A 21,906-nucleotide genomic window follows, 5' to 3' on the forward strand; every position below is an offset into this window, starting at 1 on the left:
GGTTTGTGCCCGTTGGGTCCCACGTTTATTAACCGTGGATCACAAACGTCAGAAACGAACTATTGGCCAAATCCTTCTTCAGAGATTTCGACATGAAAGTGATGACGTTTTGACGAGTATTGTCACTGGAGATGAAAGCTTGTTTCATCATTAGGAACCTGAAACAAAACAACAAAGTATGAAATGGCACCACTTGAATTCGCCTCCGAAGAAGAAAGCGAAAACAGTGCAATTAGTGGAGAAAGTTATGGGGAGCGTTTTCTGGGATGCACAGGATTGCATTCCGGTTGACTTTCTTGAGCCTCGACAAACCATAAATTCTGCCCGCAACATCCAGACACATTTGAAGCTCCGTTGTGCCTTGTGTGATAAACGTCCTGGAAAGACGATCATCCTTGAACAGTATAATACGCGTCCGCATATTGTATGTGCCATTCTGAAGCAGATAAGGAGATTTGGGTGGGAAACACTTCCACATCCTCTTTACAGTCCCGGCATGGCACCCTCCGATCAGCATCTTTTCGGTTTTGTGAAGAAACAGATACGAGGCCATCGCTACGAGACACTGGAGGATATTCGGCAAGCAGTGCGTCAGTGTCTACAGGTAGCTGGTACGGAATTCTATCACAAGGGTATTTTCAAACTTGCAGAACGATGGGAAAAATGTGTACAAAAAATGAAGAGCACGTGGAAAAGTGGAAGAAAAGTTTGTAGATTGAGATGATATATTCGGTTTCACTTACAAATAAAGATTACGGTTGTGAAAAAGTTTTGTTCACGACTTTCAGTATGCTACTTGTAGTTAAAATCAAGCCAATGTAAAGTGTAAAGTATAAACATATCCATGAAATTAATGAATTAATTAATACTTTTCGATGATTGGAAGACTCATGCCTTGGCGTGAGCATAAAAATAATTTTTACAACTCAACCAATCAAAGTGTTAGTGCTGTTCGCGTCAAACTAAGCATCAGTTTCGCAACCCCGGAAACAACTGAAATCTTAACAATATATCAAACTCCGAACTTACATTTTCAAGTTGTAAGTTTCTGAAGCGTTAGATCAGCTTCTGTTACATCACATGAGAGCCACTTTCTTCCTGTTCGGGTAGAAGCGAGGACATAAGTAAAGTTATAGAAAATGCGTATGTCAGAGACTCAATAACTGGCCACTTAACTACTGAGGTTACCAAGGAAAGGGCCTCCGCTCCGTCTGTCTCTATTGAATATTTAATTTATCCTGTTATTCATTTTGTATATGTGATATGTCGTACATCACTAGATTTTTATGATGGTAACAGATTTATTTCAATTATCCGCCCATTGTTAAACGTTTAAAATGTAAAATTCATTGCAATGTTAAAACGAAAAAAAAAGCTCGCTTTGATGTTATTACTCTCCGTGTCTTACTGTTAATCTTGAATGCAGAATAAGAAAAGAGTCACAACATCACTATATAGTTCTGATAGTTACCATTTCTTGTAATATATATTAGTTAAAGTCGAACGATCTAATGTGCTAAACTGTTTCGTTCTATGGTGCTCCCCGTAGTAGAACTACTTGATTGATTAAGAGTTCAGCATCCCATTCAGCAGAGAAGCCTATATTAAATGTGGACTTATGGCTTAACGTGGGATCCAGAGTGCGTGAGCTCTCGCCTTAAATTAAACCCAGGTCCCTGACCTAAAACTCAATACGCTAACCATATAGCCCAAATGAAAAGAACCATTCATTTTCACAGAAAATGACCCTTAAGGAGAAAAAGGCCCCGCACTACTAACCAGGGTAAAATATACATAAATCAATTCAGGGGGCTCTACAGCTTAGCGCTTCAATTGTTACATCTTCAAAATAAGTCAGTGATTGAGAATTCCACACATACCCTGCAGCACCGTGACCCACAAAAGGGTTTATTATGGCACTGCGAAGGGTACTATCAGCAAAATATGAAGGTTTTACAGAATACTGTAAACAGCAGTCTCAAATTACACGTAATTCTCGCGCGTTATGAGACAACTAGCGTTGCTGTAGCCGAACGCATTTTGTTGATAATTTGCATGTGGTGTGAATCTTTCTCGTCTTATATCAATACTCAGTTCATGTGTGAGTGTTACAGTGAGCTCAAACGGCAGACCTGAAAGACTTTGAATAAAGTAGATTGGAAAGGATAAAACGGGATTTTTGATGGAGTCTCCGTTACAGAATGATACCCGACTCAGTCGCCTGGGTCATGCTAGAGTGAGGATCATAGTCTTACTGAAAGTCAGTTCATTAGTAATGTCGGAAGAAAAGATTTAATGGATCAACGTTATGAGATCAAATTTTGCTTTAAACTAAAACCATCAAGCGTTGGGAAATTCTACATAATTAAGAAAGCCTCAGGGGAGGTAGCCAATGATAGTGAACGCTTCCAACCTATCAAATCAGTTGTTCATGGAATCTGACAGAGAAATCGCACATGAAGAAGGTGTGTGTCCAGATGGTTCACCAGTTGTAGTGTAATAGACAGAAGAAATGCCGTCCATTTACAATCCGAATCTGGCACTGATGGACTTTTCTCCCCTTAGTATCAAGAAGAGCTTGTAGCAGAGCGATTTTTGAAGGGGCTGTTTGAATAGGGTATCCGTTCCCGACTTCCAGAAGACGTATGAAAGTAGCAGCAACACTGGCAGCTGTTTGTCAATACAGTAGAGGACTAGTGTAAAGAGTTTAGTTGTTTGTATTTTGATTTGTAATAAATCTAGTTTTCTGATATTTTTCGATACTTTTGGGACTTACACTGTATAAATAAAATACATAAAACTCTTAGTGAATGAATGGGAGGGGAAAGCTTTCCTCTCTTCATTTGCTGCCATCTTGTGTTACTGTCGTCCTATCGGCGAGCTGCGCAACTAGTACATCAGCTTTGCCAAACACTAAAACTTTTTTGAGTTTCTCTTTCATTAGATATCACTTTTATGAAATGTACCAGCCTGGAAACATGAGCTACTAAAATTTGTAATCGGGAAGATCATTTTGAGTATCCCTGCATAGAGTGATCTGTTTATAGTAAGGTACAAAATGCATAAAATACTTTTAAATGAAAAGCATACTGATATAATGTGAAATATAAAATATGTCACATCTTATTAGTTTAGGGATACTTCCTAACTACCATTTTCTACCAATTAGTTTATGCGTACTACGAAATAAATAATAATATAAACAAATTAGTTTACTTACCAACAATCTCCCTCTGGATTGTTAGAGATTTCCTAGACACTGCGTGATGATCTCTGTGAAAGAAGCACAACAAAATCTAATTAATTAGCATAGTAATTTTACAGTGAGAAACTCAATTCAATGCACTACTGCTGCTACTACTAATAATAGTAATAATTTAATGATTCTGAGAATTCTACTTTATATAATGCGTTTTAACTAAACAGGATATTATGAAAATCAGACATTCGTGTTTGGTTATCAAGTTTGTATCTGTTAAGCAAATAGAAAAAAAAAAGGACGAATTCGTGCGTGGTAATTGGCTGTAGCTTTGTTAAAATTCTTGTTTATCTGGTACCGGTAACTAACACAGGGCTGGAAACTTTTCTTATACAAGGTCTGACAGAGAAGCTTTGCGGTTTTCCAAATTGAAATTGTAACCAGACTAATTATTTCAGATAATATTTTGTTGTTTTCTGATTGAAATATAACTCAAAGTGTTTTGCTTATAATAATTAGATATGAAACAAACCTCATCTACTTTTTGAAAATTACATCCTTTTCAGATTGTTTTCTCAATATTCTCTGATGTTCGAACAGTGTGTGTGGTTTTGCTGGAGGTCTCTTCACCGCACAAGGCTTTTCCTGAAAGCTCGTAACAGACAACAGTATGGTGTGGGGTGAAGAACTGGGATTTCGATGTATACTGACTTGCTGACTAAATACACGTTAAGTAACAATCAATGACTCGTTGCTTTTAATGACGTTTCTACGACAAATGATCGATGTTCTGCCAGGGGGCGGATCCAGGACGGACTTTTGGGGGGCGGTGGGTTGCAATACTGCTACTTAGAACTACTTTTAAGAGCTCCAAACTCTGGGATGGATTTTATTTATATATAACTATAAGAAAGTTTCCTCTTCTGGTGGAGGGGCGATTGTCCCTCCTGGATCCGCCTGGACCTGGATCCTGTGACCAGACAATTCATAACGTGACGATTTAAACTTTAAGTGATGGAAAATCCGTTGTCCAATCTTAGTAGTTCTGAACAGATGTCTGGGGTTGGATATAAACAGCCCGACTCAAATCTCCTGACGTTTAAAGCGTGTCCTCCTTTTTGCAATATCCACTAGCTTCGTTTCTGGATTAGAAGAAAGCGAGTTCAAAGGTACGTCCTTATGATATATGTCACCATAGCGTTAATAAATTTGTAAGAATGAATTTGTTTTTCAATATCTTAATTTCTCGAAGCGAAATCCGACAATGTCACACCTGCACACCATTGGCTTTCGACAGAAGTCGGACTTTACGTAGTTTTTGCCTACTATTATAGTGGAAAGTGGGTAAAACAGCATGACTACTCTCCTTCTTTCCTATTCTTGTGTTTTTTATGTGCGTGAGAGAGTAAGAGAGACAGAGAGAGAGAGAGAGAGTATACATGAGCGTTGTGTATGTGAAAGTGTGAGTGAAGGTGAAAATAAAATTTTCTTTTTAACTTTTAACTTAAGGAGTAATATAAAGTAACAATACTATCCACATATTACATTCAATATGTGGGATTTAGTTCCCGGTTGTAAATTGGTATATCGTGGAAATCATGGTCGGCATTTGTTTAGGTCACTTATGGAATTACAGGAAGAAGTCAGATTTACTTGAATTGGATTAGAAACAAATGAAAATGAATTATTTCAGTGTAACGTCCCACGTTTTACCCTTTTAGGACACGAGAGATGGATGATTAAAGCAAATGGATGATTAAAGCAAATGTATAATGATGAAAGAATTGGTGGAATGAAAAAAGTAGGAGGAAACCAAACTACATCGAGAGAAACCACGGATATAATGTTGTTCACCACAAACTTGCTTGGCAAGGGATCAAACCAGGGACTCAAGGCACAAGAGATAAGTACTCTACCGTTGAGTCACGGTGCCCTTCTATGTGTTGGATTGGAGTCTAGCTTTTCCTTTAGCACGGGGGCTATATGAAACGTGGACCTACAATTTAACCTGACCTGACCCACCTGGACCCCTACTGTGAATCAAACCCTTGTTCTTCACGCCCCACCCCGAGTAAATGTATTTTCGGTAGGTTTGTAGAGTTCGTTCGCGGTTAAGCGGTTAGCGTACGTGCCTTTGGCGCAGGAAACCCGGGTTCGATAAACGGCGGGAGCTCATGTGCTTCGGATTCCACGTTAATCAGTAGGTCCACGTCTCATATAGCCTCGCTGCTGAACGGGACGTTAAACTCAAAGTCAACTCAACTCAACTCGGTAGGTTTGTAGATGTATGGAAGAGTTCACTGAATGTGAAACTAAAGGAAAGTTGGTGACCACGCTTCGGTATTTTTTTCTTGCACCCTTAATGAAATCGTTGGCCTAATATTCGTGCAAATGTGCTACTCAAGGGATTTGTTATGCAAAAGTGGTACTCAAGGGTTCAGTTTACCAAAGATACTCTTGCAAATTGTTGCACCAAAATTGCAGCTTTAATTTATGTTGGCAATAGGTTTAGAAAAAAAATTGCCATTTTGTGAAGTAGGACAACGTCAAAACTAGGGATGTGCACAAGACGAGTCGAGACACGGCCCTTCAAATAGAGAAATATACATTTTTCGAGTCGAGACATCACTTTTACAGCATATTTTCGAGACGAGACAGCCACAAATCTTGTCTCGTGCGCATCCCTAGTCAAAACAGTATATTGCTAATAAATCCTTATGATTCAATAGAAAAATATCTTCGCTGTAAATGACCTCTAGCACAAAATTAAGGACGTGAGAAATATTTTAAAAAATACAACGAAAAAACGCATAATTTGTCTAATAGCAGAGACTGTTTGAAATTCAAAACTACGCATATGAGAAGAAGATGCACCATCAGTAACTTAGCTACACGTAGTACCCAAATTATTCCACGAAATGAGTGTTAAAAGCAGTACAGATACCTAAAAATTCGTTGTAACTGGTTTATGGCTCCCGTATGTCGCGGTTTACATGGGACAGTTCTGGATTTGCATTACCTTTTGATCAAATACTTCAAAATGAGTTAATATTTTAGTTTACCTTTCTACGCTTATGCTCTTTAGGCTAAAGGAGACGGACGAATAAAGAAACTGAATGAGTGTGAAATTAATTTTTGTGCTCTCACAAGTCCCAAAGTTACACGCGCTAGACTTTAGAGCAAAAGGAAATCTCTCTGTAAAAATAGTTCGAAATTCCAAATTTTCTAATTTTAAGGTAAATTAAACTCATTGTGCGATATATAAAAACTCCCTCATTTACTAGTCATCGATATTTAACTAGTAAGTGTAAACAACTCTTTGTTACCCATTTTTGGTGAGTGTTCACCAAGGGCGCCGATTTCTCTGTAAATTTGGGGGCAGGGAGCATTCAGATGCAGAAGGCATATTTGAGGATTTTGAGACAAATTGCATTCAAATTATGCCAAATATTGTATATTCATCAATACAATGAAGGGAGAGGGGGCCAATGAGCTTTGAGGAGACTGGCCCAACCGGCATCCTAGGATCAGCGCCCTTAATGTTCACCTATTATTTACGAATAATAAATTCTGATATTTGATTTTAAAAAAAACGTTCGTAACTATCAGTATACTTTAAATTTTCATAGGATGTCCTGGATGATTAGTCAGATAATGTGGTTTAAAGTATTATTGTGAGCTTTGTGTAAGTGGATTCCAAGAGAGTCAGAGAACTGAAATGCTTATTCGAGGAATGAATAAAGATTAAACGAACTCAAACATTTGCCACTTAAAATCCTTCAAAGAGGAAGTATATAACATATTATTTTGAGAAACTTTTAAGGTGTTTTTTAACACCAAGAGAGTATATTTGCGTTAGAAGAAACATTTGAATCTTCGCGGCTGTCAAAAAGGAAGCACGCTAGACATGCCTAAATAACTTCTGGCTCCGGCCTACAAGCACGTTCTGACTGCGAAATTCAAACAGGGTCATGCTTAGACACAGCGAATCGGTCTCATTCATGGGGAAAGTTGTGACGACCATACTTCATTAGTCGACTTCTTACAATTATATTCCTCAAAGCACCTCTCCTTGGCTTTTTACCATGTAAAAAAAATATGTTTGACCCAGTAACAGACAAAAAGCTAAATCCCAATTATGTATTTTGGGGAGATTGCATGGAGATGCAGTTCCAGTACTTCGAAATTTGAGTTGATTTGAGGAACATTTGTTAAGACATTTACAAATATTAATATTTCATCATATCAAGTGTCGTTTCATTTTCTGAGCTCAGCAAATTAACAAGGAAATGAAGTCAATATTGTCCACAAAGTCGGAGAGAATGACAAGACGTCCAATTTATAACGGGATTATCCCCCTTTTCAGAAAGTAGTCCGCTCTTAAAGCCCACAACTGAGACTTTGTTTAGAATATTTCAAAGTTTTGTAAAATAATTTCATAATTTTCAAACAGGTAGTCCTTTATGTTTCGATATTTGATCATATTTCGTCAGTCGATAATCGACAGTTAATTCTTCCTCACTGACATTAATAACGACCTAACCTAGTTGCACTGAAGTCATTAAGTAGCACTGAAGTCATCGTAGTATTATAAAGTTACTTGCCCTGATAGATATGTCATTAAATACAGACTTTTTTTCACACAGGGTATACATTAGGGCGATATCGGACGGATTATACAAAATATAATTTTGCTGGACATAGAATGATTTGTGTGGTACTTTACAAACATATGAAAACTTCAATATGTGACCGGCTGAGTTGACAGCTCCCTCCTCAAATAGCATGACAGTAGTAATTGCGTTACTTTGCCTAACTTTTTGGCCCCTGGGTCCCTGCCTCAGGACCCATGGTCCCTGGCCGGGGTCAATGACCTAGGGGTACATAGGACCACCCCCTCTAAATTTTGGCAGGGGTACCATGGCCCACCCCATAAATTTTGACAGGGGTACATAGGACCACCCCCCTTAAATTTTGGAAATTGCCAAATCTAAAAATTTGGTATGGTAGCCTAGGATCATAGTATGTACCTCTATCAGTATTGGGTGTCTATGTCGTTCCCTTTCATGGGTAAAAAATTGCCAAAAATTCAAATTTCGGGGGTTTTTGACCTAATTTATCCCCTTGGATGAGGTATTATTACCCTATATGGTTGTATGGGCGTATACAGGGGTCCATTACCTTTCATAAGACATGGGTATATTAATGCACCCCTTGAAAAATTTGGGAGGGGTACCTTGGCCCACCCCTTAAATTTTGGAAATTGGCCAATTTCAACATTTGGTATTATAGTACAGAACCCTAGTATCTATTATGATAAATTTGGGTGGTCCACCTCATTTCCTTCTAGGGGTACAAAATTGCCAAAAAATATAAACGTAAGCAATACGTTATACCACGTGTTTGGTTTTTGGCTCAATTTATCCCCTTTGATGAGGTGTTATTACCCTATATGGTTATATGGGCGTATACAGGGGTCCATTCCCTTTCATAAGATATGGGTATATTAATGCACCCCTTGAAAAATTTGGGAGGGGTACCTTGGCCCACCCCTTAAATTTTGGAAATTGCCAAATCTAAAAATTTGGTGTGGTAGCCTAGGACCACAGTATGTACCTCTATCAGTATTGGGGGTCAATGTCGTTCCCTTTTCATGGGTAAAAAATTACCAAAATGTCAAATTTCGGAGGTTTTTGACCTAATTTATCCCCTTGGATGAGGTGTTATTACCCAATATGGTTATATGGGCGTATACAGGGGTCCATTACCTTTCATAAGACATGGGTATATTAATGCACCCATTGAAAAATTTGGGAGGGGTACCTTGGCCCACCCCTTAAATTTTGGAAATTGCCCATTTTCAACATTGGGTATTATAGTACAGGACTCTAATATGTATCATGATAAATTTGGGTGCTCCACCTCGTTCCCTTCTAGGGGTATAAAATTGCCAAAATATAAACGTAAGCAATACGTTATACCACGTGTTTGGTTTTTGGTCGATTTTATCCCCTTTGATGAGGTGTTATTATTCTATATAGTTATATGGTCATGTATAGGGGTCCATTACCTTTCATAAGATACGGGTATATTTGTGCACTCCTTTAAAAATTTGGGAGGGGTACCTTGGCCCACCCCTTAAATTTTGGAAATTGCCCAATTTAAAACATTTGGTATTATAGTACCGGACCCTAACATGTATTATGATAAATTTGGGTGGTCCACCTCGTTCCCTTTTAGGGGTACAAAATTGTCAAAATATAAACGTAGGCAATACGTTGTACCACGTGTTTGGTCTTTTGGCCCAATTTATCCTCTTGGATGAGGTTCTATTACCTTATATGGTTATATGGTTATGTATAGGGGTCTATTCCCTATCATAAGACATAGGTACATTTGTGCACTCCTTTAAAAATTTGGGAGGGGTACTTTGACACACCCCTTAAATTTTAGAAATTGCTCATTTTATATATTTGGTATTATAGTACTGGACCCTAACATGTATTATTATGATAAATTTGAGTGGTTCACCTCGTTCCCTTTTAGGGGTACGAAATTGCCAAATTTTACTACAACCACGTGTTTGGTATTTTGGTTCAATTTATCCCCTTGGATGAGGTCCTATTACCTTATATGAATATATGGTTATGTATATTGGTCCATTCCCTATTATAAGACATGGGTATATTGATGCACCCCGGGAGGGGTACCTTGGCCCACCTCTTTATTTTGGAAATTGCCCAATTTAAACATTTGGTATAATAGTATAAGACCCTAATATATATTATGATAAATTTGGGTGGTCCATCTTGTTCCCTTTCATGGGTACGAAATTGCCAAATTTTAGTACAACCACATGTTTCGTTTTTGACCTAATTTATTCCCTTGGATGATGTCCTATTACCTAATATGATTATATGGTCTTGTATAGGGTCCATTTTCTATCATAAGACATAGGTACATTGATGCACCCCGGGAGGTGTACCACAGCCAATCCCTTAAATTTTGGAAATTTTTCAATTTAAGCATTTGCTATCATAGTGCATGACCTTAATATGTATCATGATAAATTTGGGTGGTCCACCTTGTTCCCTTTCATGAGTAAAAAAAAAATTGCCAAAATATAAAGATAAGCAATATGTTGTATCACGTGTTTGGTTTTTTGGCCCAATTTATCCCGTTTGATGCGGTCTTATTACCGTATATGTTTATATGGTCATATATATATATATATATATATATATATATATATATATATATATATATATATATATATATATATATATATATATAGGTTCATTTCATATCATAAGACATGAGTACATTGATACACCCTTTAAAATTGTGGAGGGGTATCTTGACTCATCCACTCAGTTTTAGAAATTGTTTAATATAAGCATTTGGTATCTTCGTACAGGTCTTCAATATGTACCACTATAAATTTGGATGGTCCACATCGTTCCCTTTCATGGGTAAAGAACTACCAAAAATCAAATTTCGGAGGTTATTGACCCCTATTTAATACGTTATATGGTTTATTACCTCTATATGTTTATGTTCTCTTTTAAATTTGGGAATTATAAAATAACATAATTTGGTAAACGTTTTCTAGGACCCATTGGTGTTTCTCTTATGGCCAAATATTCAAAATTTAAAGGTTATTAACCGGCTTTATTATTAAATGAGTACAGGATTTATTACTTTTTCATAAGACACAGGTGTATTTGTGTACCAATCTTAAATTTTGGGAGGGGTACATTTCTTATTGTCATATCAATAATTGGTAATTGTTCTTTGGGTAAATCATTGTGATCACATGATCAGTTATTGACCTATGATGGGATTAGGAGTCCAGGACATTGGTACATTTAAACTTTGTAGGATAATTTGAGAATGCGTCATTGGTATTGATTATTACAGCCAAATATAAACGTAAGCAATACGATGTACCACGTGATTGACCTTGATGAGGTAGTGTACAGGGATACAAGCTAACCTTATTGAATCTTATGACTCATAGTCTTAAGGGAATACATGCTACAACACTGGCAAAGTTATTGTTGATGCAATTTGATTGGTTGATCACTATCTTTCGTGCAATCTGATTGGCTGATCACTATCTTTCGTGCAATCTGATTGGTTGATGAGTTTTAAATCTTTGCTGCATTCAGTTTTTAAGTTTTGTTTTACATTTAAAAATCTTGGTTTCGTTCAACATTTTGGACTCACTGATAAATATGATCAAAACCGTTTATTTGTTAATCGAATAGTTAAAAACCGGATAAAGTTTGACGGTTAACCGGGAAACGTAAATTTTTTTTAGTTTGAAAATTTTTCGTTTGAAAATTTTTGTTTGAAACTTTGGTTTGAATTTTTTTTTAGTTTAAAAATTTTTGTTTCGAAATTTGTTTCAAAATTTTTTGTTTGAAATTTTTTTGTTTGAAAATTTTTGTTGCAAAATTTTGTTTGAAAATTTTTTGTTTAAAATTTTTTGTTCGAAATTTTTGTTTTGAAATTTTTCGTTACCAGTTTTTTTTGTTTAAAATTTTTCGTTTGAAATTTTTTTCGTTTGAAAATTTTGTTTCCAAATTTTTTCGTTTCAAAAATTTTGTTTGAAAGTTTGGTTTGACATTTTTTTTAAAGATTGGGCACTCATTAGTAAAGAACCGGAACTGTTTAGAACTAAAACCTCTGGCAACATTGTGGTGCAATAGTACACGTCAGAACATGGGGTTGTACTTGAAATGAAAAAAAACACAATTCATTGAAATGGATCATTTTATTACACTCCACATACATCCATACCAGATAGTGGTTCTGGATATTGTCGATACAATGTATTTTGAACTTCTTGCACTAGTTTGTCTTTAGCATATAATTTTAATTCTAGTTGAAGTCTTTTAAGGTCTAATGCAATATCAATTGGTGGAAACTCAATGTCCATTTGATCACAAATAAACTGTTTATCAATACAGGTATGCACCCACGAACGATGTTGACAACCATCACAATATCTAGATACATGTTGTACAATATGCATAACACATTTTTCAAAATAGTACTTTTTCAGGAATATACTTGTTTTGTTGCACACTTCCACTGCATGTTTCACACACTGAAATACGCTGATGAATTTGTTCCATTCAGTTTGTGTTAGATACACCATGTTGCGAGGGACATGGAATGTACTCTTTTTACGTAACAGCACCATCTTCTCTTCGAGGACTGTACGCAGCACCACTTCATGATTTGAGCCTAATGATTTGACTATGGTCACATTTAACTCATCGTTCATTTGGTCGATTCGTGCCATTCTTCACAGGTCAGTTGTACACCAAATTGTTCTGCTTTGCCCAATCGAATCACTGGTTCAAATGTTCTAGCACTGATACCAATCATCACATGTTTTGTTTGAAATATATTTATTGGATAATAGTTTGCGAAGATGAACTCTTTATCGTTAGAAGTACACATCTTTCCTCCTGAAAAGCACTTGCTCAAATGATTTCACGGTATTGGTTGATTTATAGAACTACGACTGACGTCATTGGAAAGGAATGTGCTGACATTTGAATTCATGATTTCATCACAGTTACTGACGTCATGCCGACCAACCACATTCATACAACTGTGTCTGATGTGCTAATTCATGATTTCATCACAATGGCTGACGAATCCGGCTGTGTACTAAATTCAAGTTGATGACTTCGACCCAAGAATCCTTTGTAACATAAAGATACAGATCCAGTATTTAAGAAACGCAGCAGTTCTTCTTGTTTTGATGCCTCCATGGGTAAATATCTTGCTGGTAAAATTATATTCTTATCATTTTCAAGCTTCACTACGATTCTTAATCCAAACTTTGTAGGGATCATTTGGCTAGCTAAGATTCTATAAGGTACATTCTGTTGTAAATCAGTAATCTTGGTAAATGATTTCATCACATCACGTGTGTTTAGAAACTGCAGACAAGTAGCCATGATGACGTTATCATGAATACTAACGCGAACGATGATGCAAAACTGATGACGTTTCATTATCATGTTCTGACGTGTACTATTGCACCATGTTCTGACGTGTACTATTGCACCACAATGTTGCCAGAGGTTTTTGTTCTAAACAGTTCCGGTTCTTTACTAATGAGTGCACAAACTTTTAAAAATGTCAAACCAAACTTTGAAACAAAATTTTTGAAACGAAAAAATTTGGAAACAAAATTTTGAAACGAAAAAAAGATCGAAACAAAAAAATTTTAAACAAAAAAATTTGGAAACGAAAAATTTCAAAACAAAAATTTCGAACAAAAAATTTTAAACAAAAAAATTTCAAACAAAATTTTGCAACAAAAAATTTCAAACAAAAAAATTTTCAAACAAAAAATTTTGAAACAAATTTCAAACAAAATTCTGAAACAAAAAAATTCAAACAAAAAATTTCAAACTAAAAAAATTTACGTTTCACGGTTAACCGTCAAACTTTATCCGGTTTTTAACTATTCGATTAACAAATAAACGGTTTTGATCATATTTATCAGTGAGTCCAAAATGTTGAACGAAACCAAGATTTTTAAATGTTAAACAAAACTTAAAACTGAATGCAGCAAAGATTTGAAAATCAGCAACCAATCAGATTGCACGAAAGATAGTGATCAGCCAATCAGATTGCACGAAAGATAGTGATCAGCCAATCAGATTGCACGAAAGATAGTGATCAACCAATCAAATTGCATCAACAATAACTTTGCCAGTGTTGTAGCATGTATTCCCTTAAGACTATGAGTCATAAGATTCAATAAGGTTAGCTATGTATCCCTGTACACTACCTCATCAAGGTCAATCACGTGGTACATCGTATTGCTTACGTTTATATTTGGCTGTAATAATCAATACCAATGACGCATTCTCAAATTATCCTACAAAGTTTAAATGTACCAATGTCCTGGACTCCTAATCCCATCATAGGTCAATAACTGATCACGTGATCACAATGATTTACCCAAAGAACAATTACCAATTATTGATATGACAATAAGAAATGTACCCCTCCCAAAATTTAAGATTGGTACACAAATACACCTGTGTCTTATGAAAAAGTAATAAATCCTGTACTCATTTAATAATAAAGCCGGTTAATAACCTTTAAATTTTGAATATTTGGCCATAAGAGAAACACCAATGGGTCCTAGAAAACGTTTACCAAATTATGTTATAAAAGGGAACGAGGTGAACCACTCAAATTTATCATAATAATACATGTTAGGGTCCAGTACTATAATACCAAATATATAAAATGAGCAATTTCCAAAATTTAAGGGGTGGGCCAAAGTACCCCTCCCAAATTTTTAAAGGAGTGCACAAATGTACCTATGTCTTATGATAGGGAATAGACCCCTATACATAACCATATAACCATATAAGGTAATAGAACCTCATCCAAGAGGATAAATTGGGCCAAAAGACCAAACACGTGGTACAACGTATTGCTTACGTTTATATTTTGGCAATTTTGTGCCCCTGGAAGGGAACGAGGTGGACCGCCCAAATTTATCATGATACATATTAGGGTCCTGTACCATAACACCCAATGTTTAAATTGGTCAATTTCCAAAATTTAAGGGGTGGGCCAAGGTACCCCTCCCAAAAATTTAAAGGGGTGCACAAATGTACCTATGTCTTATGATAGGTAATGGACCCCTATACATGACCATATAATCATATAAGGTAATAATACCTCATCCAAGGAGATAAATTAGGTCAAAAACCCCCGAAATTTAAATTTTTGGCAATTTTTTATCCATGAAAGGGAACGACATAGACACCCAATACTGATAGAGGTACATACTATGGTCCTAGGCTACCACACCAAATTTTTAGATTTGGCAATTTCCAAAATTTAAGGAGGGGTGGTCCTATGTATCCCTAAAAGGGAATGAGGTGGACCACCCAAATTTATCATAATACATATTAGGGTCCTGTACTATAATACCCAATGTTGAAATTTGGCAATTTCCAAAATTTAAGGGGTGGGCCAAGGTACCCCTCCCAAATTTTTCAAGGGGTGCATTAATATACCCATGTCTTATGAAAGGTAATGGACCCCTGTATACGCCCATACAACCATATAGGGTAATAATACCTCATCCAAGGGGATAAATTAGGTCAAAAACCCCCGAAATTTGAATTTTTGGCAATTTTTTACCCATGAAAGGGAACGACATAGACACCCAATACTGATAGAGGTACATACTATGGTCCTAGGCTACCATACCGAATTTTTAGATTTGGCAATTTCCAAAATTTAAGGGGGGTGGTCCTATGTACCCCTGCCAAAATTTAGGGGGTGGGCCAAGGTACCCCTGCCAAAATTTAGAGGGGGTGGTCCTAGGTACCCCTAGGTCATTGACCCCGGCCAGGGACCATGGGTCCTGAGGCAGGGACCCAGGGGCCAAAAAGTTAGGCAAAGTAACGCAATTACTACTATGACATTTCCACTCATAATTTTGACCGCTATCGACTACCACAAAAGAGACATGGCTTCCAATAAACTACGTCCTTTGCCATTTACAATCGCAGCAGTAACATTACATTTAGTATCAGAAATATTTAATGGATGTGCTATATACAGCCAACAGCCAACTAAACATGAACATTTGCACTCAACAAACCCATATTATTATAGCATCGATACATAGAATTGCAGATACCCACTGTCTTCGACGTCTCTGACCTAAACAGCATTCACTAAGTGACAATACATATATTCTACAGACTTTAGTTTCACGTAAATATATTTGATAGTGCAAGATCATAGACAGATATTACGATAAGTGAATTCGAAACATTAGCACACATGTTTTACATACAAATTGATAAAGACATGAATATATAATTATTTTGTTGCGACACTCATTATGTGAAGACATGGTTACTTAAACTTACACTAGAGACAGTTTGTTTATATGGACATGAAGAAAGACAATGCAACGATATGTATAATTACTATGCTGGTGCAGAGAGGAGTTTAATCAGAGTGGAGCTCGTTAACTTTAGAACATCATTATGACTACAGAATACCAACAGAAAAAAAAAGACAATTATTACGAGACATAGTTCCCACTGCTAATACACAAATTACTAATTAAGACACTTAGTTGTGTCCTGTACCCTACCATTAATCATTTGCTATAATTATCCACTTCCACTCAGTTAATGATTCCTTACGTACAAATGAAATGACTTATATCTATTTCACTAATACGAAATACGTAGACATGCGACTTCTTTGTATCTCTGGACTAATTGGTCTTTCAAGCAATATTTGTTTCCGTAGACATAGATAATTTCCACCTCTGAAGAGAATCCTATTTCAGCGAGCAAATTAGAGTAAATGATATTACCTGACAGTGTTCGTTATTTCTACGATTTATAGACAAAGGAGAGTCCATGATTCTCTGCAAACATAGCTATATATCCGTAGACATCCAGGTGTTTTTGATATTTAACGTGCTTTGAAACATTGAAAATAGATTTGTAACTAACACAACCTTCAATACAATGGTGACTATCCAAATAAGTAGAATAAAATTACTATGTGAACGGGCTAGGTCGAAATTTGAACAGACGACGTAATACAATGGCTAAGTAAATAGTCGCCATACTTTCCAGTATGCGCCGGAAGTATGCTTTCGCGCCGGCTTATTTTTCTACTTTTCTCATTGGTCAGTTCAAAACAACTAATTATAAACAAAGGAAATTAACTAAATACTATTAATTCGTAGACAATATAATACTATAGAAAGCTGTTATGATTAAATTGGCAGTACAATATTCTTTATGTGCTAAAGAAGACGAAATATTACTATAAAAGACCATTACATATAAAGGACATAAACGCCATGACACAGCAGAAGAAAGAAGAATATGGTTGAGTGGAAGAAAAGGTTATGCCTTAACTCCCCCATTTTAAATAATAAATAAATAAATAAATAAATAAATAAATAAATAAATAAATAAAAGAAATCCTTGCGCAGACATCTTGAGCGAGGCATGCCCGATTGTCGTCCATTTTGAGTTCTTCAAAGTGGATAAGAACCAGAAAATATTCTCTTTGGGGAAACATATAATGACCAAAGAGGGACGTTACGTGTTTTACAGTACGCATAATATAATTATTATCGTAATTTGCACCTGTATGTCATCTCAAAGAAAACGTTTTCAAATCATGGCTGGGATTAATTTTCGTTTCCTCGCAAAATTGCGTACCTCTAGGTTCATATTAGAGAGTCGACACCTCACTGTTCTTTCAGTGGCTTCAAAACCACTATTTGCAACTTTCTGCTTGAGTTCCTTTCCACTAACAAATCTATTCCTGAGGCAAATGTTCTTCACTCATCATAAGATCTTGAGGTAAAAATCGTTTTGTGCTCAAGTTTGTCTCTCCGTTGTGATTCAGACCTTCACAATAGTCACTTTTCTTTTCAATTCGTATTACAGATGCATCAGACACATCAGATCTTCTAAAAATCTCTCGATTTGAATACATTTTAGCTTGTATTAAAGTTTTTATTTCAGCTGTTTTCCTCGGTGTCAAGTCTTTCTTCCCCCCCTCCCCATGATGAGAAACGATATCACTCCGCATAATGAAGCGTTAAAATGATGCGTTTTTCGAAAGGTCTCCTTCTCTCAACTGAGCTTGAAATCAACCGTGGCATGTTTGTTCAAGAACACGATGTTCGGTATTGTCAGTATTGTTTGTAACAAAAGCACCCTCCACTCCCCCTTTTTTATAATACAATCGTCCCCATGACACCAACTTAAGTATAGAAGCAAAGTACCGGTACCTAAGTGAAATTTTCTACATATTTTCAAAGGAAAACAAATATCAAAAAGTCGATTGTTTCAAATAAACAAATTAATGTATTCAGTACTTTGAATTATTATTACTACTACTATTATTATTATTATTATTAATATATACATTTTTAACATATTTCCTAGGTTCAAATAACGTACTGGAAACTTTGCACATAACTGATGATCATATTTATCTATTTTTTCTTTTAAAATCTATTATATATTTAAAAAAATTAAGTTGCGATAAGAATATGGCCAGGAATTGTATAAATTCATTCTTCAACTTGCTAAAGACAGTAATTAATAATGGAATGCTATATTTCTAGGTAGCATATCTGGTACAAATAACATTCGCAGTAGTATGAAAAGTCAGTATATATTGTCACCTGCTGCAAATTGACAACACTGCTTGACTGTGGTTGAAGAAAGCAATACAGTCCGCTCAAGATCATGCAACTTATTGTTCGTAAAATGTTATAATGTTTCAAGAGTTATGGTTCATGCCAATTGAAATGATTTGAACTGGCTACAATGTCACGGTTAAACTCGATAGTAACGTCTCTACAGAATTGATATGAAAATAAAAATAAAATAAAATAAAATAAAACGCTTTCAATTACACCTGTCATGTCAAAACTCTCAAACATAGGGAAAACATTTTTTTAAATGTAATTTTCAGGAACGTACATGTAGGTGCTGATAGAAGGTCATGTGTAATTGATCAGTCTTCTCACAATTTCAATTAGAAAACTGTCTGGATTTTCTGCTGGACCATGTATGGGTATTTGCTTCATATTTCTTTCCATTTCGTGATGAAACAAAAAATCGAAAAAAAAAAAAAAAAAAAAAAGATGTTCTTAAATCAATAAACATTAATTGAATGCACTTTTATAGATACATAATGCAAACGAAACTCATGAAATTTGTTTTGCGATTGTTATTACATTGTGTATGTGTGTCACTGTTAAAAGCATGGGTAATAGTGTTAGGAAAATTCAAACAACCAATAAATATATAATAAGTTTCTTAAAACAGTATATTTTTATATAATACATAAACAGGTGAGTTTTGTTTCACAGGGAATTCAATAATCAAGCTTGATGTAGTACATCTGTAACTAGTGGTTGTAATAAAGTATTAAGATCACATATAGAGCTTCTGGACGCTGAATCCATATCTGGGAGACCCAGGTTCGATTCCCGGCGGGAGCTCACGTGTTTTGGAGTCAACGTTACTCAGTAAGTCCCGTCTCATATAGCCCTGCTGCTGAAAGGGACGTTGAAATACAAATCAATTCAACTAAACTCAGCTCAATCCATGTCAAAAAGCCATTAGTTGCTATCCCCTATTGGTTTTGTTCTATGGTGATAATGATTGAAACTCGAAGTCATTAATTTGAACACTTCCAGGTTGAACAGAGGGTTAAGGGAGGAGATTGAACGCACTCTTAGGAAGCTGAATCGATTGCTAAAATGTGAATTTCGATATCTCTTACCCTTTCATTTCTACGGAAATCAGTATTGGAACCGAAAGTAGTAGTAAATTTCTAATACTCGCTGTTTTGGTAGAGTGCGGGCTGTGGTAGGCTCTCTTGATATCCTGAATCGATTGCAGAGAACAACTTATCGCTATTTATTACCATTTTTATACTATGGTGATAAATGTTGAAACAGAAAGTTGTTAACATGAAATCCTTCCGCATTGAATATAGGCTTACGGAGGAGATAGAAACTAATCTTGGGAGCTGAATCGATTACAAAAACTGTATCTTGATATCCTTTACCGTTTTTACTCCACGTAAATAACAAAAATGAAATGAAATCTTTGATTTTTACGTCCCACAGTTATGCCGGCTAGGTTAAGGAGACGGAGATGATGAGAAATGGTGGAATGAAGAAAGTGGGAGGAAACGGGAGAACCCCGAGGAAACCCACACACACGGTGTTTCTCCACCCCAAAGTTCATTTGGTGCGAGCTGGGATCGAACCAGGGACCCCATGCACCAGAGGTGAACGATCTGCCACTGAGCCACCACGGATTCTACGTGAATCACTATTGAAGCCGGAAGTGGTAGTAAACTTCAATCACTTACGGTTTCTGTAGACTATTGCGGCGGTATGTTCTCTTGACATCCTGAATCGATTGCAGTAAATTGCTTCTTGCTATCTATTACCACTATTTTTGTTTGTGACAAATGTTGAAATTGAGATTGGATAATTTAAACCACGTAGAATTTTGGTAATCTGGGTCCACATTGGGGTGGATTAAGCAGAGTATAACAAAAATATTAATAAGTACGTAATAAACACATTTATACATATTTAAGAATGCATGCATAAGCGCACTTCTAAACGAAGAATGCATTCAAGGAAATGCGAGAAAATGTAAGTGTATAAGGATACACGTTTTACAGTGTAAATTATTTAAGTACACTAAGTACAATATATTTCATAATATTCCTCTTCTGTTGAATGGAAGCATGGCCTTAAATTCTTCAATGATATCTTCAAAATTTATGTTAGTAGAAATTGACTTTTCTATGGTAAACATGATGGAGCAAAATAAGCTAAGAACAGAAAAGTATATATATATATATATATATATATATATATATATATATATATATATATATATATATATATATATAAGTGTAACTGAATTATTTTTTGTAGGGAAAATGGTACAGCTGCACCCACTGTGCGGTCGCCTATGTTTAGAAGTGAATTTATGGCACACGAAATGTGACAAGATTAACTACTGTTTTATTTGAACAAATTATTTCCTCGAACACAGGTTTTGCTTTTTTTTTTGCCTCTTTCGCTGAAAGAAACAGGAAAATAAGAAAAATCGCGAAAGTCGGTAATGTTTTCTCCAGGTCCATATTTCCAGTTTGTACAATGGAACAATATTCATCAAGCATTAACAAGACTGCAAAGGACAAATCTTCATGAATCAGCAGGAAATAACTCCGTCCGTTCTAACAACCATTAATGTCATTTTTTTGGTATCCATTTTTCATTTCATGTTATCCATAGTCGGACGCTGATCCGGAATTTGTCAGGGGAGGAGGGCTGTACGTGTTCATTTGTCATTTTGTCTACAGCAAGATACGATGAAGTATTGTAAGTAAACGCGTTGTAAAATTAGAATTTACGCAGTGGCAATATTTTTTTTTAGTTCCTTTCAATTCATGCTTTTCATAGCTTCTCAAGTTTAGTATTGGGTTGAGTCCTGGTGATCTTTGTAAGTGAAAATATTGTCTTTAAAAAAATAAGAATTGTGCAATACGTTTTATGGTTTTCGATAGAGAATTATATGTTCTACAAAATCGTGTATTTAGTTTTTTTTATGCTGATACACTTTTTGTTCTTATCCGGTCATTAAAATGGAGTGTCAAGGTGTCACAAATGAGCTTTTTCGACACCTTTTGCATTTTATGAGATACTGAGGCCACAGAAAATTACTCAAGAGATTTTTGAAGTGTATGACAAAGAAGCGGTGTCTCTTAGGACGGCTCAAAATTGATTTAAGCTATTCAAAGACGTAGATTTTGTCCTCAAAGACATTCATCACACCGAACGCTCCGTTTAGTTGGATGAGAAGTGATTGAATCAGCTTATTCACGATGACCCACGCTAAACCACGAGGGAGTTGGCAAATATAATTGAATTCTTCTACAATAGCATAGAGCGTCACCACTCGATTGAAGATGTTCAAATGTAGAGTGCATGGGTTCCTCATGATTTGAACGACAGTTTGCTTGACCATCATCGGCCAACTCATGGACATATGCAGCAATTTGTCTACTGAATTTTTACCGGCGACGAAAAATGGTGTCCGTACGTCAATATAAAG

General features: G+C 35.9%; 1 long non-coding RNA gene across 1 annotated transcript in view; it reads right to left on the reverse strand.

Annotated features, from left to right (window-relative positions):
- The window catches only part of LOC145663166 (uncharacterized), a 663,151-nt gene that overhangs the window by 149,890 nt on the left and 491,355 nt on the right, over positions 1-21,906 (reverse strand). The window contains exon 2 of the long non-coding RNA XR_014127158.1: positions 3,221-3,273. This is a non-coding gene — a long non-coding RNA (uncharacterized LOC145663166). The remainder of the gene's footprint in view (positions 1-3,220; positions 3,274-21,906) is intronic.

This window comes from Thermobia domestica, chromosome 10, assembly GCF_964235325.1.
Source record: "Thermobia domestica chromosome 10, izTheDome1.hap1.1, whole genome shotgun sequence".
In the NCBI taxonomy this organism is placed as follows: Eukaryota; Metazoa; Arthropoda; class Insecta; order Zygentoma; family Lepismatidae; genus Thermobia; species Thermobia domestica.